At 41.2% G+C, this 18,093-nt stretch overlaps 1 protein-coding gene across 3 annotated transcripts in view; it reads right to left on the bottom strand.

The window, feature by feature from the left end:
* LOC123755667 (inverted formin-2) overlaps positions 1-16,823 on the bottom strand; it is a 77,431-nt gene extending 60,608 nt beyond the window's left edge. For 2 of the 3 annotated variants that reach the window (XM_069324242.1, XM_069324244.1), the window contains exons 1-2: positions 16,707-16,823; positions 7,155-7,242 (exon numbers count right to left, since the gene is read on the bottom strand). The gene's annotated coding sequence lies outside the window, so the exon portion shown is untranslated. The remainder of the gene's footprint in view (positions 1-7,154; positions 7,243-16,706) is intronic. The other variant, XM_069324243.1, reaches the window with a different exon arrangement.
* Positions 16,824-18,093: the final 1,270 nt, after the last annotated feature.

Genomic DNA, 18,093 nt, shown 5'->3' with positions numbered 1-18,093 from the left:
TTCATATTTTCTACAGTTCTTTACGTGGCATTTTTAGACATCATAATGGTAAGTTAGGTTATGCAAATTAAGTTAGGTTAGGTTGGGATATGTATGGTTAGGATAGGTTAGGTTGGGATATGTATGGTTAGGATAGGTTAGGTTGGGATATGTATGGTTAGGATAGGTTAGGTTGGGATATGTAAGGTTAGATTAGTTACGTTAGGTTAGCTTATGTAAGATACGTTAAGTTAGGATAGGTCGGTTATGCATGTTAGGTTAGGTTAGACTAACCTATCATACGTCAAGTTGGATATGATAGGTTAGTTAAGTTAGGTTAAGTAAAATAGGTTAGGTTATGTCAGTTTAGTTAAGTTAGGTTATGCAAGTTTAGTTAAGTTAGGTTATGCAGGTTTAGTTAAGTTAGGTTATGCTAGTTAAGTTATGCAAGTTAGGTTAGGTTAAATTAGGTTAGGAAAGTTATGTTAGGTTATGTCAGTTAAGTTAGGTTATGCAAGTTAGGTCAAGTTAGGTTAGGATAGGTAAGTTAGGTTAGGTAAGATAGGATACGTTAGGTTAGGTAAGTTACGTTAGGTTAAGTAAAATAGGTTAGGTTATGCAAGTTAGGTTAGGTTAAATTAGCATAGGTAAGGTTAGGTTAGTTTAAGTTAGGTTATATAGGATACGTTAAGTCAGGTTATGCAAGTTAGGTTAGGATAGGAAAGTTAGGTTAGGTTATGCAAGTTAGGTTAGATAAGATACATTAAGTTAGGATAGGTTAGGTTAAGTTAGGATAGGTTATGCAAGTTAGGTTAAGTTATGTTAAGTTAGGATAGGTTAAGGTAGGTTTGGTTGGGGGTAGGTTAGATTAGTTAAGTTAGGATAGGTTAGGTTAGATTTTATTTATTTTAAAAGAATTGCAAGTTTCATATGAAAAGCTGAACTAGGTACATTTGGGAGTGTTATTTAATGCCTGAAGATGTCTTAAAGAACAACATTGATGTCTTAGAGAACAACTTGATGAACAAAGGTGAGTTTCTTTGATGAACGAACGAAGGCGAGTTAGAGAATAGCTTTGATGACCGAGATTAACTTTTGATGACACTGAGAATAACTTTTGATGAATGAAGATGTCTTAGAAAGCTTCTCTGATGAACGAATGTGATTAGAGAACAACTTTTGAGGACACGAGTAGTATTTTGATGTTTTAAATAATAACTTTGATGAACGAAGACGTGTTAGAAAGCTTCTCTGATGAACGAAGGAGAGTTAGAGATTAACTCTGATGACTCTGAGAATAACTTTTGATGTCTCCGAGAAGTATTTTTAGTGCGTTTGAGTGTGTCTTTGATGTCTCGAAGAGTATTTTTAATGTCTCTAATTGTGTTCTTGATGTCTCGAAGAGTGTCTTTGACTATATTTCTTACTCTACGAAGTATACTGCTAGTTACGAAAGTGCTGAACGAAGTTACATTTGACTATTTTTAGTTGAGGAGAAGAATAATTTTAGTTAAGAACAATGATGAACGAAGCTACACTTGGCTATTTTCAGTTGATTGACCAATAATTTGACTTATAAAATGACAAGAAAAGATATAAAAGACTATTTTTAGTAGAGTGATGATGGATGAAGTTAGGTATGAACAGTGTTGGAAATTTTCTTTTGACTATTTTCAGTTGATTGGCAAGTAATGTTATTTAAGAAATGATGAACATGAGTATTTTTTACTTGAGAGACGTGTTATTTTAATTACGAAACGACAAGACAACTTGATGAACATGGCAATTTTTTAGTCGATTGACGAATATTTTAGTTAAAAATATGAAGAACATGACTATTTTTTCGTTGATTGACGAACAAGTTTAGTTAAGAAATGTTGAAAGTGATTATTTTTTATTTGATTGGGGAATGATTTTAATTAAGGAACGTTAAGAAAAGAATGTCTTGGTACATTTGATTTTAAAGAACGTGTAAGAGAATGTGTTCCCCACAGGGAACATATGGGGAATATGACAAAAAATGTAGAAAACATGTAAGAAAAGATGATGAACACAGTGAACTTGTGAGGAATATGCTCAAGAACACACAAAACATGTAAGTGAAGCTGATGAACATAGTGAACGTATGGGGAGAACATGACAAAGAACACAGAAAACATGACAAAGAACACAGAAATCATGACAAAGAACATGTGAGGTGAATATATGATCTGAACATGCAAAGAATATGAACATGGGGGGGGGGGAACATGCTAAGAACATTGAGAACATGAATATTGAATATAAAAGTTGTACAGAGAACATGTGATGAACATGAAAACATGACAAAGATCGCAGAAAACATGGAGTGAACACAGAAAACATGGAAGAGAATGCAAAGAACACACTGATAAAGAGAGAATATACAAATATAGTAGGATTATTGAAGGTTTGGGTAAGTTGGGGGAATGGGTGAGATGAAGGGGAATGTAAGGGATGAGATGATAAGGGGGAAGGTAAAGTGTGGGGGGAGATAAGGGCGAAAGGATATTGGAGGAGTTAAGGGAGGGGGGTGGGGTAAGGGATGGGAAGGTAAAAGGGGGGGGGGGGGAAGGTAGATGTGATTTGATCGTGTGAATTTTATTAGTGTGTGAATATTAGCTCGTTATATAGTGATTATTTACATAGCTGAGTGCAAAAAAGGGTATTAAAGGAGAGGATATGTATACCTTGATAGACTGGAGAGCTTCTTGATCTGAAATAATTTTGATGAACTAAGGCGGAGGACAGGAATTGGAGCTCGGTTAAAGTCTTGATTTATTTTACTACGGTACAAATATAGTGGTCTTAAATCTCAGGGGATTTGGAGTGATAATAATGATCTTACAGGAGCGAACTAAGGTTGGGGACAAGAGCTAGAACTCTGTCATTGCTTTTGATTTTTTTACTGTCTGAAATAACTATGTTTTAAATTTCAAGAGAATTGGTTAAATACTAAAGAAGATTCGAGAGGAAACTAATTTGGGGGACAAGAGCTAGAGTTTGATAATTGTTTGAATCTTATTTGCTATGTCAAATAGCTATGTTTTAAGTTTCAGGGGGATTGGACTGTTAGTATTGAATATACGAGAGGGTACTAAGGTGGGGGTAGGAGCTGGAGCTCGGTAATTGTATGGATCTATTTTACTATGTCTGAATTACAAAGGATTTGAATTTCAGGTTAATTGATCTGTTACTAACGAAGATATGAGAGAGGGTTAAGGTGGGGGATAGGAGCTGGAGCTCGGTAAATGTGTTTTCTTTACTTACTCAGTTAGGTGTATGGTGGGTTTAAATTTCAGGAAATTTGGTGGGTTATTAACGAAGATACGCGAGGGAACTAAGGCGGAGGACAAGAGCTGGAGCTCGGTAACTAAATTGTCGTATTGTACTATGTTTGAAATATGACCGTTTAAAATTTCAGAGGGATTGGACTGTTAGTAAAGATGTTATGGGGTAATGTGAGGTGGGGGCAGGAGATAGAACTTGCTTATTGACTTTATTTCATTTACTACGTCTGAAATATGACTGTTTAAAATTAGGCTAAAATTGGTAGCGAAACTACACACATAAATGTTGTCTCTAACAAAATTTGGTCTTAAAATGGTCTCTGATGAAAATTGGGCTCAACTGGACTCTGATAATATTTGAATTTCCTTCATGAAAACTCTAAGAACGCAGGTGTAAGTAAAACTGAAATATTTCGGTCTCAAAGTGGACTGTCAAATTTCGGTCTTCAAACGGACTCTGCCTAATTTTCGGTCATGAACTGGACTCTGACTAATTTTGATCTTTTTACTGCTCTCTGACAATATTTGGATCTAAAATAATCTGTTATTTTGGGCTTGTATGGTCTTTGAAATTATTTGGTCTAAAATAGTCTGTCTCATTTGGGTCTAAAATAATCTGTCAAATTTTGGTAAATTTCGGTCTTCAAATGGTCTCTGAATAATCTGTCTTTTACAGGTGAAATAGCTGTAAATGGGTATAAAAACTAAAAGTCACATATCCCAGGCATGCCACAAGACACACGGGGCTCGAGTGAAATGTCATGATGATATCACCCGGTTCGTAGCCGGCCGCCTGCGGCAAAGAGGTTTCGAGGTGGAATGTGAAGTCCGTATACCGGATGGAGGGACCTTCTGTAAGCCCGACATCATAGCTTGCAAAGGTGATGAGGCCTTTATATTAGACACCCAGGTCTCTGCTGATAACTTCCCACTCTCCCGTCCACATCAGAGCAAGTGCGACAAGTACGGCACCCCAGAGATCCTTCAAAAGGTCAGGGAATGTACCGGGAAGCACACAACATCCGCCTCTTCAATAACCCTTAATTGCAGGGGAGGATGGTGCAAGGAGAGTGCACGTGGTCTACTGGATATGGGACTCCCCAAGAGCGACCTTGAGATTTGCTCTGTGAAAGCCCTGACCTGGACATATTCCATTTACAGAATATGGTCCAATACCACATCTAGGGGCAGACCACCTTAGCCCCAGGATCACCGTGCACAGGGTGCATAAGGGTCAATATAGTCTCGCTTAGGTGAACCGCAGCCAGGGTAGCTGGTAGCCAACTATCTAAGCAGAGTCGTCATCTGGAGTACCACTTCTCCAAATGGTGTCTCACAAGAGGGTGGATGACCTGGCCGGAGCCCACGAGTGGGTAAGGCGGCGGCCGGAGGGACCCCCATGCGCATACATGATATCCCTCCCGCTCCGGGGCCTTGTTAGGAGCTTCCACTGTGAATAATTTTCCATGTATGCCGATGTCAAGTCATCAATCCTGCCGCTTAGGCAGCTTGCTGTTCAAGCCTTCAGCGTTAGTTCTTATTTAATGATATACTGTGCACCTCTCCCTTTGTGTGCTGTGTCCCATATAAGAAAAAAACAAATATAAAAGAATTTTCCATTAATTATATGTTTGTTTTTTCAGGTTATTATTGTGTGTTATTAGTATCATCTTAACTCTTGTGGGTTGTGATGAGATCTGCCATTTATGTGTATTTTAGTTTGTGTTTGATAGGGTATTAGGTATGCTTAGGGGTGCCTTCTCGCCATGCCCTGTGGCTGGGGGGATTGGTGCCCTGAAGCTACATAAACACCCTATACCCCTCCGAAGTGGCAAGGGGAGTTAGGGGACAAGATCACGGCTAGGATGTCTATTTTCCATAACAAAACTTCTATGATAATATTTTCTGAAAATGGTCTATTTTACAAATTTCGGTCTTACACTCTTCAATAAACTTTTATCATTATATGAACTCTGAAATATTTTCATAAAACTAAACTCTGAAAAATTTTGAATTTTCCCCATAAAAACTCTTAACAAATTTCTAAGATCTCTGAAATTATTCTCCTCATATGAATTCTTTAACTCCAAATCGGCCCCTTTCGCCTCGAATTTTCCCCATAAGAAATCCTTAACTCCAAATCGGCCCCCTTTTCCAAAAAACAAAAAGAGGACGCTACGGTGCATCCCTACTGCTAACATCTTCAGCGTAAGTCCATAGAAATGGAAGGTTATCTTCAAAAGATTTCGGGGCTTAGCGTCCTTACAGCCCTGTCTTCGACCAGGCCTCCTTTTTTGTTACACACTCTCAGAAAGCAGCCCGTAGGAGCTGTCTAACTCCCAGGTACCTATTTACTGCTAGATGAACAGGAGCATCAGGGTGAAAGAAACTGACCATTTGTTTCAGCCTCCGCCGGGGATAGGCCATGGAACCTTAGGACTACGAATCCCGAGCGCTGTCCACTCAGCCGTCAGGCCTCCTAGTTGGAATGGAATGGGCTATAAAAGGAAATTTGTAGAGGCAAATTCCTTAGGCCAACACAACTTCAAAACAAAATGCATGGAAAGGCGAGGCTATGTAGCTATTGCTCCACCCAGTCAACACAACTTGAGTGAATATATCCACCCCTTCCCCCTTCCCGCCAAACTCTAAAAAGATTGTATTTGATGGAGTTAGTCACGTTAATGACACACAAAATGTGTATAATTTTATCTATAAATCTGTTTTTATTACGTCAAATCCTCAACATTGTGAGGTGTAAGACAGATGGAGAGCGTGGGTGTAACGTTGACAGAAGCGGGACCCACCTGCAACCTCCTGTCTCGGGTGGGAAGCATTGTTGCCGTCATAAATATCTCCCAAAATGACACGCTTCCTCTCGACTACCCATTGATCTGGCGGAGGTGACACCATCCGACCGTACAACCCTCACCTGCAGTACCCCTCAGTAATTGTAAAACATATTGGATATAAACTTGGTGTAACCAAAACAATCACCACAGCAGTAATACACACACGAGTAACACAGAGCGAGCCAGTCACACATGTCGGGGCTCGTCCAGGAAATGCCCTTCCAAGAAAATTAATTCCTCGTATCCTCTCCCGAGATATAAAAACCCCGTTCTTGAACACTTCCCCCACCGACCTCACGAACGCTCACCACACTCAACAGAGTCCAGCCCGTCCTCATTGAAAATGGATAAATGCTAGTTAATCTAGCTATTGCCCTCCCTGTTTATGAATGAAAAAGTTTGCAATAATTCGCAACAGATATTGTTGGAACATTTCTGGTAGAGTGCATCGTTCACTTGCTGTGTTTAGAGATACATTTACAGAATTAAATAACTGTCAACAAAGCAAAAATTCCTATCCTACGCTATTACTAATTATACACGAAACTAACATATACTATTTTCCATTTGAGAAAATACCAGGTTTTTAATACACAGTATGCCTGTACGGAAAATCTACAAATTCAGTATGTATTTGAGTTAGATTTAGAACAGTAGACCAAAACGTTAGAGGCTTTCTTTATAAGAATGCTGAAAGGCAAGAACCAAGAAAGTAGGTTTCAGGCAAATGCAAATACCACTCTAGCCAGAATGAATACGGAGCGCTCGACCTAGTGTTTCAAGCAGAGGCCAGCCGCTGCCCTGGCTGGAGAACTATAGATTATTTCATACCACTTGCTTGTGTCTCTAGTATGATACATACGGGCTCCCACGTATGCTCCGTCATTCCTCGTACCAATGGCATTATTAACAAAATACTGATGTACTAACTCTTGGGTTACATCAACAAATTACATCAACAAATTTTAAAAGATGAAACACTTCGCCTGGTTTAAACACACTCAACTAAACTAACCTGAGCTGTGCGTGGTGTGTAGGGAGTGTGTTAGGCTTGCTGAGTGGCCCACAGCCTCACGGCCCCGTAAGGGGTCAGACCAAGAGCCCTGGGAAGCAGGGAGATATGCAGTCAGTATATGTACAAGGAGAGAGTTGTTGTTGTTATAGATTCAGCTACTCGGAACAAGTTCCAAGTAGCACGGGCTATGGTGAGCCCGTAACTTACCTGGCACAGGAGCAGGACAAGAAGCACGAGCTATGGTTAGCCTCGTGGACGGGAGATGTCTCCCGTCTGATGAAGGAGAGAGGTATTTTTGTTATTATATCTCTTCCCCTCTCCACCTTTCTCTCTCACCTCTACCTATCCTCTCTCTTTCTAGAAAAATTTATTGCGAATTAACACATTTAGGTACATCTGCATTTGTGCAGCTACCCTAGACTATATGAAGGGGAGTAGTGTTCCAAAAAAGCTAGCTACGTGGTCCTAAAAATCCCCAGCACACAGCATGGTTAGTCATACAGATGCATGTGATAAGCAGTCTGCACTGGGATGTTGTTGTTATAGATTCAGCTACTGGGAACAAAAAGTTCCAAGTAGCACGGGCTATGGAGAGCCCGTAGTGGACTTAGCTAGCACAGAAGCGGAGCTGTAGCTACGCACTGCCAGACTCGGGTGCATTATGAGGATATCATAAAGACAAGAGTGAGGGGAGGGAATTATCAGGGGGAGAGCGCCAAGCCATTACTACTATATAGCATTTTGGAAGGGGTCAAGATAAGGATTTGGGATGGGACGGGGGAAAGGAATAGTGCCCAACTACTTGGACGGACGGGGATTGAACGCCATGATCTTAAAAATCCCGATCACACAGGATGGTTAGTCATACAGGGCAATATGTTCAGTAGCCTACACTGACAAATTTTGGGTACACTGTGAGGATATCCTCAAGAACACGAGAATGAATAAAGTAATTGCAAAGCTCCAAGTACCTCATGCCAACGGGTCTGAATGGTCTAATAACTGGGCATGCACTAAAAAATCTAAAACAAATCTTCGGAAAACACATTCCAGATTTCAGACCGTAACAATTGCAATGGGGTCGCAATAGATTACGACATTTCTTAAGGGAATCGTTTGGTGGAGAACTCCATTTCATACACCAGAGTGCATGCGGGCTACATGTTAGACTTGGATTAATTAACTACCAGCACAGTGCCTCTAAAATCCTAATAGATCCAGGCGGATCCCAGGTCGTATAATCTTCAGCATGTCGTGCTCCACGGGTTAAGGGGCGCGTATAGGGGTTACCCAGGAGGCTAGATAAGCACAGCTGCAGCACTTCCAGCTGCACCCTTGGCGTGGTGGAAAATGCATCAGTGCAGCGCGTCCGGACAACTTTTAAGCTACGAGCGTAAACATTTAGTGCCAATAACTGGCATGGCACCTTCATATTATACATATTATATATATATATATATATATATATATATATATATATATATATATATATATATATATATATAACCTAATCATTCTAACATGTAACAATAACACCTCAAATTTACAGGATGAGAGAACTACAATAAATAAATAAATAAATAAATAAATAAATAAAAAAAAAAAATATATATATATATATATATATATATTATATATATATATATATATATATATATATATATATATATATATATATATATATATATATATTTATTTATTTATTGTAGTTCTCTCATCCTGTAAATTTGAGGTGTTATTGTTACATGTTAGAATGATTAGGTTATACTACTATTAAATCTTGGTGTTATGAAACAGCAGCGGGCGGTACAGGCCCCGGACTGTGGACCAACCAGTTAAATAATTGTCACCTCATTAACTTTAATCTGGCTTTTCCGCACTACACACCTGCCTTCGTCGCACCATACACCTGCCCTCGAGGCACCATACACCTGCCCTCGAGGCACCATACACCTGCCCTCGAGGCACCATACACCTGCCCTCGAGGCACCATACACCTGCCCTCGAGGCACCATACACCTGCCCTCGAGGCACCATACACCTGCCCTCGAGGCACCATACACCTGCCCTCGAGGCACCATACACCTGCCCTTGAGGCACCATACACCTGCCCTCGAGGCACCATACACCTGCCCTCGAGGCACCATACACCTGCCCTCGAGGCACCATACACCTACCTGCCCTATAATTAAAACAAAATCAGGAAACTGAACGAAAAAATCGCTAGAGATCCTCATTAAAAGACATTACAGAGACGAAAATATATAATTGGTGCGCGCTAATTACAATAGGAAACAGAAATAGCCCAAAGGTAAGCTCAATCGATAGGCTTCCTCGAAGAATTTCACCTGCACGCATTCGAGCCTGTAAGGGTAGTCCTTCCAGGGAGAAAAGAACCATGCAAAACTAAAATGAGACGACAACGAAGAAATCCAGTCTGTTACCTTAAGAAAATGTATAGGCCTATCTGAAATTAATACATGAAATTAGGTCAAATCTACTACTGGATCAGCTAGTCCTACTAATGGGAGGAGCAGCATGCATTGTATTTAGGAATAATACCTTTAAAAAGAAGTGTCAAGGAAAAACATTGGTTGAGAGCATATAGAACGATGCGCGTGGAAGCTGTGATCTGCACCGACTCGAAAGCGGCACTAGATAGCTTTAAAAGCTATGGAAACAATCGCAAAATTCTAGAGCTGTGAAAATGCTAGCCAGCCAGGGAAGTCGAGCACTGCCACCGGGTGATCAAGTTCCCGGGAATACTCTCAGATACTGGAATCTGTGGACATGAACGACCAAGTGCGTTGGTTGCCGAGGATGCTGACGGAAATATTAAATATTTAATCACAGACATTTTTCAGAAATTGTGAATGTCAAAATTCACAACTATAGCAAATTGTTACTAACCTGGCGAGACTAAACAGGTGCAGTGTAACTCAAACTTACACTTTTTAACAGTGAAGAAAAAAACAGCACACAGCTTACAGTTAGAGCGGTTATATATATATATATTGTTAAAACACTGTGTAGCAGTAATGAAAACAGTAGTAGGTATAGCAACAACAGTAGTAACAGTAATAAACATCAGGTCACAACATGGTAACTGAAGAAAGAAGGACAGAAGAATTAGCCTGTGGATGTGTATCCTGGAACAATGCAGCCGTCAACCTTAAAATACATTATGGGCGGGGTGGATACCATGGAATTTGGGTGGATAGCACTACCCGAGTGTGTGCCTACTTTAGACATATTACAAATGTGTATAATATAAATGTGTGTAATATAATAAAACCCACATTAATGTTTGAGTTAGAAAAACACTCAAATACTGTTCCTAAAAGATTTCCTCTACATTGCACCCGCAAGATAACCCTTGAGGGTTGTATGATGATAATCTCCTTAATGTTCACTTGAGACAGTTAAGCGAGTCCCAGCTGTGTCTGGTTACAAGTAACTATGAATTAAAGACCCCCCAGCGGGCTTTCTTCCTACTGAGGAGTGATGTTGTACATGCAGCTGTAGCGACATGCTCACTCGCAGGATGAGTCACGCTGCCACATAAACCCGCCGTTAGGAGCCAGATTTAAAAAAATAAATAAATAATAATCTCAACAGAAGTCCGGAAATGCGTGACGACGTAGCTACCATTTACGGGACGGAGGGCCAGCACGGTTGTACTAGAGATTGACGCAATCTACTGGGCTTTTCCAAGCATACAATGAATATTACAATTGTACTGCCACATGGTGGAAGACCATTCTGTACTTGCCTATCTGGTTCTGTGGTCGCCTGCACATGTACATTTATTAAAGTATGTATATGTACAGTGCACTTACACCAACACACAGGTAATGGTGCAGTGATGCGACGGGTGAGATATGGTGACCGGTGAGGAGATGGTTAGGAATGTGGGAAGGATGGATGAGGTGTTGGTGGGGAGGGGATGGGCGAGTGGGGAGGGGTGTGTGTGTGGATGAAGTGGCGGGGTGATGGGTGGAGAGAAGGAAGAGAGAGAAATAGAAAAAACAGAGGGAGAGAGAAAACACAATGGCCCTATGGTGAAATAATTAGGCCACCCACACGCGTCTTAAGTGTGGAAGTCATCACTCTGCCGCTGGTTAACCACCAATTAATTTTAGCAGCAAAAGTTGGCAATGTTTTAAACATAGTTGTGGGAGGGAGATCCGTTAAGGTGCAAGAAAAACTGCTTCCCTATCCATAGTGTAAACCAAATCACATATACATTTAGTGCTAACGCGAGCACGCGCGTCCGCTAGGCTAGCGCTGTCTCAACATAACTTTTAACAATAATGACTAAGGTTCGCTGGCTACGTTCATGTCGAGTGCATAAATGAGAGGCAAGGTAAACAATGATAAAGTAAAATATTAACAATGTTTATCACCATTACCAGAAGCGAATGTTGTGTAAGTTTTTTTTTTTTATTGAGGCATATCATTTATTTTCTAACACGCAGCCATTCAATGCTGAACAGAATATTTACATTATATCCTGTCTTCCATGCTGCATAGTTAGATAACTACTACACTACACAGTAGTAGGTTGTTTAGCACACATTCACATAGGGTGACATTATATTTTATATATATATATATATATATATATATATATATATATATATATATATATATATATATATATAACGACAGAGGTGTTGGGACATACCGTAATGAGGGCAGGAAGCCCTTGGCTTAAAGAGGTCAGACTACCTTTATTTCATAGCAGTTAATTTGGTTATTTTTAATTATTTTATTTTTACATTCAAGCGTGTTGATGTAAATTCATGAGGCTGGACAATATATAATGAGACATATATTGAGGCCGATCGATATATGTGTGTGTCCCGGGGGGGGGAGGAGGATAGGGTAAAACTTTGGATTGTGGTACAGAGTTTGGAAGTGATGACGTACTTCAAACTCTAGGTACCTTAGTACTACAGGCTGTGATACTTTTAGTTCATCATGGTTTAGTAGGTACTGCGTGTTCAAGGAAAAATTAGACAGGTTCCTGCAGGAAATGCCAGACCAACAAATGGATGTGTGGGCATGCGGGCCGCTCCAAGCATCAGCCTTCTAGACCAACCTATCACACGCGTAGGCCCCAAGCTGGGTTTACAGAGTAGAACCCCAGTACCCACTCCAGGTGTGCCTGGGGGAGAGTCCAGGTGTGCGAGTTCGATCCCAATATATTTCCTCAACAATTTTTCATATATACATCACGTTCTCGTGACATATTTGTACATATAATGAAGTAATATATCTGCCCACATCTGAGAGGCTAAACACCTGGTGTGCTTTTGACGCAGAAATATGAACACGGCTGTTAACAATATTCTCGTTCTTGGTTTACACATTCATTGACTAAACTGATTATGGTAAACCAGGGAACCTATTGGAGATTAAAAGTGAAGATTAATGGTTAACCCTCCTTGTTATTATTTATCAATTTAAATAAATAAGCTAAAAGATAATCCCACAGGCAGCCTAGGTTCGTTCTGAAGAAGATAGATGATGGGCACTAACAATTGGACGGTCATCTCTCTACCCTGTCCCACACTAATCACCATCATACTTGACAATGACCCCTCACTGTCTCCTCTCCCTCCTTGACTGGCAAGGTGCCTCCCCTCCCCCGGACAGGAGGTCAAAGGGCAAGGTCACACGGGCAGGTCCCACTGTTCTTGATCACCTCAACAATTCCATGTGTTCGCAAATTTTTGTTCAGCATTTCCTGCTCAATTTCATGGGCCATTATTCATTTGTTCATTTATTAGTGTTCACAGGCGTTCGCCGTCCACTTTGTTCAGCGTGTTATATAACTTGTAACATAACACTTGTAACATTACCACCCTACAGGAACAACAGTAAACTCTCTACAACACCCCAGACACTGGTGTAGCAACAACAACAGTAAACTCCTACAACACCCCAGACACTGGTGTAGCAACAACAACAGTAAACTCCTACAACACCCCAGACACTGGTGTAGCAACAACAACAACAACAGTAAACTCTCTACAACACCCCAGACACTGGTGTAGCAACAACAACAGTAAACTCCTACAACACCCCAGACACTGGTGTAGCAACAACAACAACAACAGTAAACTCTCTACAACACCCCAGACACTGGTGTAGCAACAACAACAACAGTAAACTCTCTACAACACCCCAGACACTGGTGTAGCAACAACAACAACAGTAAACTCTCTACAACACCCCAGACACTGGTGTAGCAACAACAACAACAGTAAACTCTCTACAACACCCCAGACACTGGTGTAGCAACAACAACAACAGTAAACTCTCTACAACACCCCAGACACTGGTGTAGCAACAACAACAACAGTAAACTCTCTACAACACCCCAGACACTGGTGTAGCAACAACAACAACAGTAAACTCTCTACAACACCCCAGACACTGGTGTAGCAACAACAACAACAGTAAACTCCTACAACACCCCAGACACTGGTGTAGCAACAACAACAACAACAGTAAACTCTCTACAACACCCCAGACACTGGTGTAGCAACAACAACAGTAAACTCCTACAACACCCCAGACACTGGTGTAGCAACAACAACAGTAAACTCTCTACAACACCCCAGACACTGGTGTAGCAACAACAACAACAGTAAACTCTCTACAACACCCCAGACACTGGTGTAGCAACAACAACAGTAAACTCTCTACAACACCCCAGACACTGGTGTAGCAACAACAACAACAGTAAACTCTCTACAACACCCCAGACACTGGTGTAGCAACAACAACAGTAAACTCTCTACAACACCCCAGACACTGGTGTAGCAACAACAACAGTAAACTCTCTACAACACCCCAGACACTGGTGTAGCAACAACAACAACAACAGTAAACTCTCTACAACACCCCAGACACTGGTGTAGCAACAACAACAGTAAACTCTCTACAACACCCCAGACACTGGTGTAGCAACAACAACAACAGTAAACTCTCTACAACACCCCAGACACTGGTGTAGCAACAACAACAACAACAGTAAACTCTCTACAACACCCCAGACACTGGTGTAGCAACAACAACAACAGTAAACTCTCTACAACACCCCAGACACTGGTGTAGCAACAACAACAACAACAGTAAACTCTCTACAACACCCCAGACACTGGTGTAGCAACAACAACAACAACAGTAAACTCTCTACAACACCCCAGACACTGGTGTAGCAACAACAACAACAACAGTAAACTCTCTACAACACCCCAGACACTGGTGTAGCAACAACAACAACAACAGTAAACTCTCTACAACACCCCAGACACTGGTGTAGCAACAACAACAACAACAGTAAACTCTCTACAACACCCCAGACACTGGTGTAGCAACAACAACAACAACAGTAAACTCTCTACAACACCCCAGACACTGGTGTAGCAACAACAACAACAACAGTAAACTCTCTACAACACCCCAGACACTGGTGTAGCAACAACAACAACAACAGTAAACTCTCTACAACACCCCAGACACTGGTGTAGCAACAACAACAACAGTAAACTCTCTACAACACCCCAGACACTGGTGTAGCAACAACAACAACAACAGTAAACTCTCTACAACACCCCAGACACTGGTGTAGCAACAACAACAACAACAGTAAACTCTCTACAACACCCCAGACACTGGTGTAGCAACAACAACAACAACAGTAAACTCTCTACAACACCCCAGACACTGGTGTAGCAACAACAACAGTAAACTCTCTACAACACCCCAGACACTGGTGTAGCAACAACAACAACAACAGTAAACTCTCTACAACACCCCAGACACTGGTGTAGCAACAACAACAACAACAGTAAACTCTCTACAACACCCCAGACACTAGTGTAGCAACAACAACAACAGTAAACTCTCTACAACACCCCAGACACTGGTGTAGCAACAACAACAACAGTAAACTCTCTACAACACCCCAGACACTGGTGTAGCAACAACAACAACAACAGTAAACTCTCTACAACACCCCAGACACTGGTGTAGCAACAACAACAGTAAACTCTCTACAACACCCCAGACACTGGTGTAGCAACAACAACAACAACAGTAAACTCTCTACAACACCCCAGACACTGGTGTAGCAACAACAACAACAACAGTAAACTCTCTACAACACCCCAGACACTGGTGTAGCAACAACAACAACAACAGTAAACTCTCTACAACACCCCAGACACTGGTGTAGCAACAACAACAACAACAGTAAACTCTCTACAACACCCCAGACACTGGTGTAGCAACAACAACAACAACAGTAAACTCTCTACAACACCCCAGACACTGGTGTAGCAACAACAACAACAGTAAACTCTCTACAACACCCCAGACACTGGTGTAGCAACAACAACAACAACAGTAAACTCTCTACAACACCCCAGACACTGGTGTAGCAACAACAACAACAACAGTAAACTCTCTACAACACCCCAGACACTGGTGTAGCAACAACAACAACAACAGTAAACTCTCTACAACACCCCAGACACTGGTGTAGCAACAACAACAGTAAACTCTCTACAACACCCCAGACACTGGTGTAGCAACAACAACAACAACAGTAAACTCTCTACAACACCCCAGACACTGGTGTAGCAACAACAACAACAACAGTAAACTCTCTACAACACCCCAGACACTAGTGTAGCAACAACAACAACAGTAAACTCTCTACAACACCCCAGACACTGGTGTAGCAACAACAACAACAGTAAACTCTCTACAACACCCCAGACACTGGTGTAGCAACAACAACAACAACAGTAAACTCTCTACAACACCCCAGACACTGGTGTAGCAACAACAACAGTAAACTCTCTACAACACCCCAGACACTGGTGTAGCAACAACAACAACAACAGTAAACTCTCTACAACACCCCAGACACTGGTGTAGCAACAACAACAACAGTAAACTCTCTACAACACCCCAGACACTGGTGTAGCAACAACAACAACAGTAAACTCTCTACAACACCCATGAGGATGTGACCTACAATAATAATCACGTAGAACCAGTACAAAAAAATATATAATGGTTAATTTTTTCTTGTAATAAACCTAAATAACCAACCACCCGACCGGCCGAGAACACGCCATGGTTTTTTCACGTCATATAAATGATATGAAACGTGATAGAATGGTAGAAACGATAGACATGATAGAAACGAGAATGATAGAATGATAGAAACGTGACAACTTGATAACTCACTTCAACTGCAACTTTTGAGTCAAAGTTCCATCTATAAAATTTAACGTGTTACGTATTTTGTTAATGATCGAGAGTTTTACTTCACCACCATTATATAATATTTATATATTTAAATTAATCTTTGCGTTCTATACGTTAATAAGTTATAGAAATAAATATATATATATTTTATATATCATATATATTTCAGTCACGTGAACAAAAATAAAAATACAGAGATAGTAATCATTGTTAAACTGTACGCGTCAATTGTTCAATGAACTTGAAGATTGAACATACCGATATATTGTGAGGTATTCCATGTAATGGCACAGGTATATTGGCGTTACTTGAGGCAAAGTGCGGCCAGAGAGCTCTAGCAACCCTCCACCTCTCACGGTCAAGACAACACTGACGACCTCACCCTCACCTCACCTCAACCTCTCGTGCTCTCACTACCCCCAAAACGTTTCTTTATCATTCGCTGGTATTTCTAAATACATCGGACCATAACTCCAGCGCTTGCTTGATAGTTTAGCCAAAATTTTGTATAAAGCTATAAACTTACACGTAAAATATTATTAATAATTTTCTAATTGTATATATTAAACTATTAAACGGTGGGACAGGCTTTGATATATATGGCTGAAATATTGAGGTGGGAAGTGATCATATGAGGTGGGAAGTGATGATATGATCCGGGAATGATGTCATCGTCGCCGACAGCGATTTCAACGCACCCAGAGACCACATATTACTAAGATATTAGATTGACCATATCTAATCTTGCGAATAATATACAAAGGAGGAAAATGATAAGTCCACTACCTCTCACAGGATGGGGGTGCGGGGTGCTTGATAAATTAACTATAAAAAAAAACTGGTGGATGACGGAACATCTGGACCGGTTTTTTTTTTTAGAAATTGACACCACTGACTGACAACACCGACCAACAGCTGTCTGTCATTCACATCCCGAGACTAACAACCCCGACCAACAGCTGTCATTCACATCCCAAGACTGACAACCCCGACCAACAGCTGTCATTCACATCCCGAGACTGACAACCCCGACCAACAGCTGTCATTCACATCCCAAGACTGACAACCCCGACCAACAGCTGTCATTCACATCCCGAGACTGACAACCCCGACCAACAGCTGTCATTCACATCCCAAGACTAACAACCCCGACCAACAGCTGTCATTCACATCCCAAGACTGACAACCCCGACCAACAGCTGTCATTCACATCCCGAGACTGACAACCCCGACCAACAGCTGTCATTCACATCCCAAGATTGACAACACCGACCAACAGCTGTCATTCACATCCCAAGACTAACAACCCCGACCAACAGCTGTCATTCACATCCCGAGACTGACAACCCCGACCAACAGCTGTCATTCACATCCCAAGACTGACAACCCCGACCAACAGCTGTCATTCACATCCCAAGCTTGACAACACCGACCAACAGCTGTCATTCACATCCCAAGATTAACAACACCGACCAACAGCTGTTATTCACATCCCAAGACTGACAACCCCGACCAACAGCTGTTATTCACATCCCAAGACTGACAACCCCGACCAACAGCTGTCATTCACATCCCAAGACTAACAACCCCGACCAACAGCTGTCATTCACATCCCAAGATTGACAACCCCGACCAACAGCTGTCA

This window comes from Procambarus clarkii, chromosome 14 (genome assembly GCF_040958095.1).
Source record: "Procambarus clarkii isolate CNS0578487 chromosome 14, FALCON_Pclarkii_2.0, whole genome shotgun sequence".
NCBI classification, from domain to species: Eukaryota; Metazoa; Arthropoda; class Malacostraca; order Decapoda; family Cambaridae; genus Procambarus; species Procambarus clarkii.
The sequence above is the reverse complement of the archived record's forward strand: the minus strand, read 5'-3'. Positions and strand labels throughout refer to the sequence as shown.